Here is a 9,011-nt window from a genome sequence, read left to right on the forward strand (position 1 = left end):
GCATCATGAGCTTTCGTTGGCAGAACCCACTTCTTCAGATGAATGGAGTTAAGGGGTCCAGGGTACAAATAAATAGCAGACCAGGGAGACGCGGAGCAGCTTTTCTCGCCCCGGAGTACACGGGCGGCGGGACCGTGAGGTCCCGCAGTCCGTGTCCTCCGGGGCGAGAAAAGCCCCGTTCGTAACTGCGGATCCGACGTAAGTTGGATCCACGTAAGTCGGGGACTGCCTGTATTCTAAACCTAAAATGACATTAACATGCTATTATGGTTTCAAAATTCAGCATTCAAGTGAGGAAATACCACAATAAGATTGCACATATCTCTGAGCCCTAAATGTGGAATGCTTCAAGGATGAAAATTATTCCATCCTGTGCAGTGGTCTAGTATAAGATTTACACACCATGTTTCAGTTCTCAAAATGGAACTTACGTGCTGCCTCTATCTTGTTCTGGCTTTCTGCCCAGGAGCAAATTCCATCCACTGCACACAGGAACGGTAGTCCCTGCAGCAAGTCTCTTATTTTGTCTACAGAACGAACACTTGTACAAGTTTCACTGCTCATACAGTCTGGAGAATAAACTATGTGACTGGAGCTGGCTGGAAAATGGAAGTCCCCTCCAAAGAACATTTTTGCATTTTTGAAAAAGTTTTCAACCTGAAGTGGGTCAGAGTAGCAGAAAATGAAACTAACTAAACACCACTTGTACCTTCGCTTTCTGGCACTTGGGGTCATTTTCCTCTAAAGTTTATTGCTCACTTGAAGAAGAAGAAGAATATATGGAGATATACCTATCTCATAGACCTGGAAGGGACCTTGAGAGGTCATCGAGTCCAGTCCCCGGCCCTCACGGCAGGACCAAGTACCATTCCTAACAGATTTGCCCCAGTTCCCTAAATGGCCCCTGAATGGCTCTTCATCCCTTATTCTCACAAATTGCTGGGGCTGATAATTGTAGGCAGCCACTCTGAAATTATGATTATTACATTTATTATTGTCCATACAGTTCATTTTCGTTTGATAGTATTGAATAATCTAGTGGATGTATGGGCAACAAACTCAATGTTCAGATTTCTGTAGCAGGCAGAGGTAAAAATAAGGTGGTGCATCATGGTGCACCACTCCAGCAAGAAGGAGCTGCCTGGTTGGGACACTCGGTTGCAGGAGGAGGCGGGGCATGCCTCCAGCTGGGCTCCCAGGGCTCCCTGTGGGCTGTCCTGCTAATCAGCAGGTAGCTGAAAGGATGTCCCCTCCCCCGCTCTAGGACTGCCAAAGGTGCTCCCTCATAGGGCACCATTTAGGGAGGGCGGGGGTGGGGAGGAGGTGTTTGAAGCTTCCTCCCTCCCCCCGCCAAAGATTCATACCAAGATGCTTGCTCTTCCCCTTCTGGTCATGCTCAATTTGCTGCATTCCTCTCACTCTGGCTGGGGAGGGAAGGGGGCATGAGAGCTGTGCACTTTTGCCTTGCTTCCTGATGGGGACAGGAAGGAGAACGGCAAGCAGCATCCTAGTACAAATCTCAGGGGGAGGGGTTCCAGCCCCCACCCTGTTCCCTACAGCCCCCCCTACACACACACACCAACCCTCTGCCCTGATTCCTGCACCCCCCAAAACCTCACCCCCTGCTCAGAGCCTCCCCACTCCCTGACACTCCCCACTCCCCTGCCTGGAGCTCCCCCTTACTCCACTCCATACTTAAATTTCTTACAGGTATTGTCATATCACAACAACCCCCCAACCTCCTGTCCTGAGGACACCCCGAAGGGGAAGTTGCAATATGACAGTTTCTATAAGAAACGTAAATTACTTTCATCCTTGGCAGTAAGCCCAAAGATATGACAGGGCTTCTATTCTGCTTCAAGTTCTTTAACACTGGTATTTGTCAGAATTACAAGAGCATGTAATTCGCTAGCTTTTTTAATGCCTCCAGAAAAGTGCAACATAAGAATGGTGAATGGGCAGCTAGGAAACCAGCTATCTAATCCACTCTTGTCTATTGATTTTGCTACATGCAGTGGTGATGATGTCCCCTGAGCCAATCATGCAAGAAATCAAGACCAGTACTTGACATGGAGGTTAGGGATGTTAAATTGTAATTAATCAGCTATTCGAGTAGTCAATGGAATTTCCATCAGCTACTCAATTAGTCAATAAGGGGGGCAGGAGCTTGCTACCCCCGCTGCAGCTCTGCAGTTTAAATGTAGCAGGAGCCAGGTGCATAGTAGCCCAGCTCCTATTCCATTTAGACTACAGAGCCACAGCGGGGTTAGCTCCAGGGGGCAGTGAGAGCTGGGACTAAGCACCCATCAGGCCATTTAAAAGGCAGACACACAGCATCCTGGAGCGGGTGCCCCCGCGGCACTGGCCCGCCATTTTAAGCCAGCTCCCCCAGAACTGGCTCCTACATCCCCCCTGCCTTGCTGCCTCTGATAGGGTATGTTTACACTACAGCGCTAATTCGAACTAACTTAGGGTATGTCTACACTGCATCCCTAGTTCGAACTAGGGATGCAAATGGAGACAATCGAAGTAGTTACTCATTTTTTGAGGAGTAACATTAGTTCGGACTAAGGGCTTTAGTCCGAACTAACGCGTCCCGGCGTGCACTTCCTGGTTCGAATCAGCTGTGATTCGAACTAGCACGCCGGCGAGATCATATTAATGGAGCGCGGGATATTTAAATCCCCGCTTCATTAACTACTTCGATTGTCTCCATTTGCATCCCTAGTTCGAACTAGGGATGCAGTGTAGACGTACCCTTCTTTCAAATTAGTTAATTCGAAATAAGCTAATTTGAAATAACGCATCTAGACCCAAAACCTAATTCAAATTAGCGTTTTGCTAATTCGAACTAGCGCGTCCACACTGATTGGACACTGGGTCGCATTTAAGGGCAGCTGAATCCGGTTCCGGCAGGGCATCAGTTCAGTAGTTGCTTTGTGTGGCTGCTGTCTGAAGCTATCTGAGGCTCGTGCTTAAAGGGACCCCCTCGGACAGCCAGTTCTCAGCTTTTCTGCTTGCTTGCCTACCTTGCCAAGGGACAGCAAAGCGTTTTCCTCTGCATCTGTCTGTGTTGGTGGTTCCCATTGGGGACGCCACCGCAGTTGGCACCATGGAGCCAGAGCTTGTCCTGGGCATGCTGCTCCAGTTTTTGGACTTGCTGCTGCAAGCCTGCCAGCAATGGGTGGAGGCTGCCTGGCACCACCTGGTGAACGTCAGCCCCCTGCCTCTCCCCCTGGCCTCCCTTGGGGTCGTGGAGGAGCAGCAGCAGCTCCCGGATGCCAGCATGCCCCGCCGCATCTGGTGTCTGGACACCAGCAGCGACTGGTGGGACCACATCATCCTGGAGCGCTGGGGAAACCAACAGTGGACCCAGAACTTCAGGATGAAGAAGGACACCTTCCTGGAGCTCTGCGAGTGGCTCGCCCCTGCTCTGCAGAGACAGGAAACTAGCATGAGGCCCACCATCCCCCTCCAGAAGCATGTGGCCATCGCCCTCTGGAAGCTCTCCACACCGGACAGCTATCGATCCGTCGGGAACCAGTTCGGCGTGGGTAAATCCACTGTCAGAGCAGTGCTCATGCAGGTACGGCACTCACCGGCCACTGGGCTGAGGGAGCGTATGTCTACACTACCACCCTAGTTCGAACTAGAGTGGTTAATGTAGTCATACGAACTTGCAAATGAAGCCCGGGATTTGAATTTGAACTTCAAAGTAGGAATAAGAGATCCTCCGGAAAAGGGCTTTATTCCGGAGGATCGCGCCAGTCTAGACGCTTTTTTCCGGCTTTTCCCCAAGCCGGAAAAAAAGCGGCGGCCATGTTTATTTAAATCCCGCAGGGGATATTTAAATCCCCCGCGGATTTCCCTATTCCCAAGTTCAAAATTAGAATGCCCCTTCCGAAGAAGGGGCCAGTGTAGACATAGCCTAGGGGACAGCACTCACACACACACCCCTTTCAACTCAGCAACTTAGCCACTTGGCTACACAGCCATCAGGGACCTGGCCACATCTCCCAACATCAATTTTGAAAATAATGTAGGTTGGCAGCTGCCAATAGCTGACTAATCCTTAGCCATTGTAGTCTGGAGTCCAGTTTACCCTACGTAAAATAAGGCAAGTGAAAAGGAAGAAAGCACAGATTAATTTCATCTCCATATGAAAAAATGTCAACCTATCATAATTAACATCTGTTCACTGCTTCTTTCTTTTGGTAGCTAGTGATTTTACCACACTGCTACACTGAGTATAGTTGTCAGCACAAAAAACCTACAAGTTCCTCTGTGGTTTAATTAGACATGGGACACACTTCAAAGGTTTCATTAATTTAAAAAAGTACATAATTATCCAAAAGCAGAATCTACTCTCAGACATTTACAATTTATTTCCAACACATTTATTCATCAGGATTACATTTTGAGTTGGTGTAAACTGTCATAAATCCACTACAGTCTCTGGAATTATACTACTTTACACCAGCCAGAGATGTGGCCCACATTGTAAAGAAACAAGCATATTTTTGAAAGTGAGCGTTAGATATTCCAGCAACAGCTTATATTCGAGTTCTACAAAGGCAATCAGCTCTCCACACCAAACTGCTGTCTCTCCATAATAGCTCATGATTAGAGGAGAGCTGAAGTCCACTCATTCCCTGACGGCCTTGATATACCCACTACTTAGAACATTTAAATACCATGTTTGCAGCCAAAGATCAGCTTAATCTCAGTATGTAAACTGTGTAGGCATTGATTTTTCTATATAGATATGGTTGAAATTTATGTTTTTATTAATATCCTATTGATAATGTATTTGTTCTTGGCAGCTCTAGAATATTTGTTTATAGGTTCCTTTTCTCTGAACTGTTTCAGCTTTTTCTTTGTTAACCCATTTGACTTTTATTACAATAGTGCCTGACATTGAGGGCCAGGGCCTCATTAAGGGTACACCTTTACAGCAGCATTATTACTATAAGAGCATATACACAGCTAGCCCGTTATTTCAAAATAATTTTGAAATAATGGGCGGCTTATTTTGGTATTTGTAAATCTCATTTCATGAGGAATAACGACTCTTCTGAAATAGCTATTTCAGAATAGCAGTAATATGGAAGCTCCTATTTTGAAATAGCTCCTCCCCCATGGACATTCAAAGTAATTACTCCCCAGTGCTTCCTGGCACTCTAAATTGAGGTAGCGCATCTACATTAGAGGAGACTTTCCTTGGACTACAGGCAGTCCCCGGGTTACGTACAAGATAGGGACTGTAGGTTTGTTCTTAAGTTGAATCTGTATGTAAGTCGGAACTGGCGTCCAGATTCAGCCGCTGCTGAAACTGACCGCCAGTTCTGACTTACATACAGAATCAACTTAAGAACCCCAAGTGTCCCCAAGTCAGCTGCTGCTGAAACTGATCAGCAGCTGATTCCAGGAAGCCCGGGGCAGAGCAACTCTGCCTCGGGCTTCCTGTAGTCAGCGCTGGTCAGTTTCAGCAGCGGCTAAATCAGGACGCCTGGGGCAGAGCAGCACCCCATCTGCTCTGCCCCAGGCGTCCTGATTCAGCCGCTGCTGAAACTGACCAGCAGCGGCTGAATCAGGACCAGAGCAGCTGGGGTGCTGCTGGGTTGGACCAGTAGCGCCCAGAGCGGCACTGCGGGACCAACCGGCAGCACCCCAGCTGCTCTGCCACAGGCGTCCGGAGAAAAGCCTAGTCTGCTGGGGGGGGGGGCGTACTAGCTGCGCCCCCCCCCCCCACCCCAGCAGACCAGGAAGACACGGGCGGCGGACCGAGACGCACCGCGGTCCCGCCGCCTGGGTCCTCCGCGGCTTTGCTCCCAGTCTCCGTGGTCTGCTGGAGACCAGCAGACCAGGGAGACGGGGAGCAAAGCCTCTGAGGACGCCGGCAGTGGAACAGCCGCGGGGCGTCTGGGCTGTCCCGCTGCGGGCTTCCCCCACGGCTTTGCAAAGCCTCGGGGAAGCCGGCAGCGGAGCAGCCCAGGCACGCCTGGGCTGCCTTGCTGCCCGAGCCCCCCCGCGGCTTTGCAAAGCCACGCGGGGGGGGGCTCGGGGCTGCCCCGCTGCCCGAGCCCCTCCGCGGCTTTGCTCTGCATCTTCCTGGTCTGCAGACCAGGGAGACGCAGAGAAAGCCCCAGAGTACACGGGCGGCAGGACCGCGAGGTCCCGCAGTCCGTGTACTCTGGGGCAGCCCCGTTCGTAACTGCGGATCCAACATAAGTTGGATCCGTGTAAGTCGGGGACTGCCTGTAATTTACAGGCTTCCCTGTAGCATAGACATGTTATTTTGAAATAAGCTATTTTGGAGTATTGTGGAATAGCTTTTTGCAAAATAATCATGCAGTGTAGACAGCCTAAGTGAGGCGTTGTGCAGACAGATAAAGGATGGTCCACACCCATGAAGAAGTTACTTTGTAAGGCTAATTCTCTCCCTATTGTTAATTTCAAACTAAAAATATTCTATTCTGCCATACTTAGCCTACTCAAAATTATGCTTGCTTCATTTTTTTCAGTAAAACCCATGATGCTGTAATATTTCAAATGAGCACTTACTTAGTTCCTCTTTTCTCAATCATACTATTTACATCTGTGGGCAGCGCATGGAAGAAACCCACCTAGTAAGCTCATTTCTTCAGCATGATGCTTGGAGAAAAGTAAAGAGATTGTCAGGCATCTTAAAATTAACTCCAGACAGTACTGTAGCAAAAAATATCTTTGTCTGCACAGGATTTATAGTCATAGTCTTCAATCCAACTAAAATAAGTTTTAAGGACACATTTCTAGAAGGCAATTAACTAAAATGTTCTTTGATGCCTTTCTCCTGCAAATAAAGGTACTTGGATGGTCTCTGAACATGTAAGTCTCTTGGTTCTCAGTACTGGGCTGGATAGAGCGAGGTGCTGAGCTCTCAATCACATGCTTAGCTTATAAATATATGAGAAGCCTCACTGATGTGAGTGGGACTACTTAGGTCCTTAAAGTTAAGCAGGTGCTTTGGTGCTGGGCTGAGGCCAAATTGCTCATCACTTTGCAGGATTACGTTTTTTAATCACTGTGACATTACGTTCCATATTCACTATGAACATGTGCTTATTGTATGAATATGGTATAACTAAGATATGCTTTATGCAAGATAACTCATGTTAGGTACCATTGGAAAGGTTATGGCTCGCTGAATAGGATTATCCTACTTGTATCCACGTATCATTTTCATATGTAAAATTAGGAGTATTGACCATGTATCTGTATTTCACCAAAGCTACTTTGGGTGATACCCACTGCCGACACTCCAGGAACAACAATGGAAAATCCAGAAAGGGCTGATGGCCCCTCAGTGAGGACAATGGACTCAAAGGGAGGTGGGCACCTGCATGCTGTGGCAAGTCTGCTGAGCTTTCCCAGAACTTATATCATTCTGTAGCTGGGTGTGGCCCTACCTGTGTGTTTGCTGGAGGAGGCTTAAGACTCTGTCGTAGCAAGACAGGGTAAAAGGGGCCCCAGCTGGCAGAAAACGTTTGCTCAATGGTATCTCAGCTCATTATGTGACATCCCAAGGAGTCAAAGCCATTATAATCACCATTGTATCTACCACATTTCCTAATATGTGTGCTATATCCCAGGAGTTATGTAAGTTTAGAAGGAATATTGTGTGAAGCCCATTGGTCTTCTAGGATCTGTACAACAGTGGCTATATAGAAATGCATCCATCTCCATAGATGCTTCACATCTGAGGATGAAATAGCAGTTTAGGTTTCAGCTAAGCTCAAGACAATAGTTCAAATCTGTGATATCCTAGGCCTAAAACTTAGGGGTTTTTTTTAGCTGAATTCACCCTTTTTGAGATCTACTTGGTTCATCTTAGTGCTGGCGCAGAGCTGCTACAACAGTAACTGGGCTTTCCCCCTGCTTATCCACACATACTAGATAGTGTAAATGAGAGTAGAAGCTACACATGGAGTGGTTAATCCTGGATATTGTCCTCTGTGCTAAGCAGTAGTCCGATGATGCCTCTTCCACATATGCTCTTATGCAAGAGAGAGGGCACAGAATGAGTGTAGGAGGAAACACTAACTTAAGTGTGATCCTTATGAGGTTTAGCAGAATGTGATTTTTTTATATTTTAATAACAGTAATGGATATCATTGTTTGAAGCTCCTTCACTCCCCTCCCCTCCAATTTTCTCTTAGTTGGGAGTAAAACGCCAGGGCTGTGTCTACATTGGCCCCTATTCCGTAATAGGGATGCTAATGTAGCACTTTGGAATAGGCAAATCCGCGGGGGATTTAAATATCCCCTGCGGCATTTGCATTAACATGGCTGCCGCTTTTTTCCAGCTTGTAGATAAGCCGGAGAAAAGCGCCAGTCTAGATGTGATTCTCCGGAAAATAAGCCCTTTTCCGGAGGATCTCTTATTCCTTGAAAGTAGGAATAAGAGCTCCTCCAGAAAAGGGCTTATTTTCCAGAGAATCACGTCTAGACTGGCGCTTTTCTCCGGCTTATCCCCAAGCCGGAAAAAAGCGGCAGCCATGTAAATGCAAATGCCGTGGGGGATATTTAAATCCCCCGTGGATTTGCAATTGCGATGTGTCTCATTAGCTTCCCTTTTCCGGAAAGGGATGCCAATGTAGACACAGCCCAGGAGAGTCAACCTCAGATGTGTGGTAAATATTGTTATCTAATAGAAATCTTTGTGCATGTGTGTGTGTGTGCGTGCGTGCGTGTGTGTGTGTGTGTGTGTGTGTGTGTGAGAAACAGTTTTGTAGGTAGCTATTCTTTGTCAGTTGTCATGCTTTAGCATGAGTAAGCACTTGATATATAGAAACAGTTTCCCAGTTTGAACCAACTGATTGCACAGACTTTTAACAAGTGTTGTTTTCTGATATGCAGTGAACCCTCGCTACTTCGCGGTTCGACTATCGCGGATTCACGACTTCGCGGACTTTTTTCATTACATTATGAATCCGCGATGGTCGAACCGCGAAGTAGCGGTTACCAAAACT

This window comes from Pelodiscus sinensis, chromosome 1 (assembly GCF_049634645.1).
Source record: "Pelodiscus sinensis isolate JC-2024 chromosome 1, ASM4963464v1, whole genome shotgun sequence".
In the NCBI taxonomy this organism is placed as follows: domain Eukaryota; kingdom Metazoa; phylum Chordata; order Testudines; family Trionychidae; genus Pelodiscus; species Pelodiscus sinensis.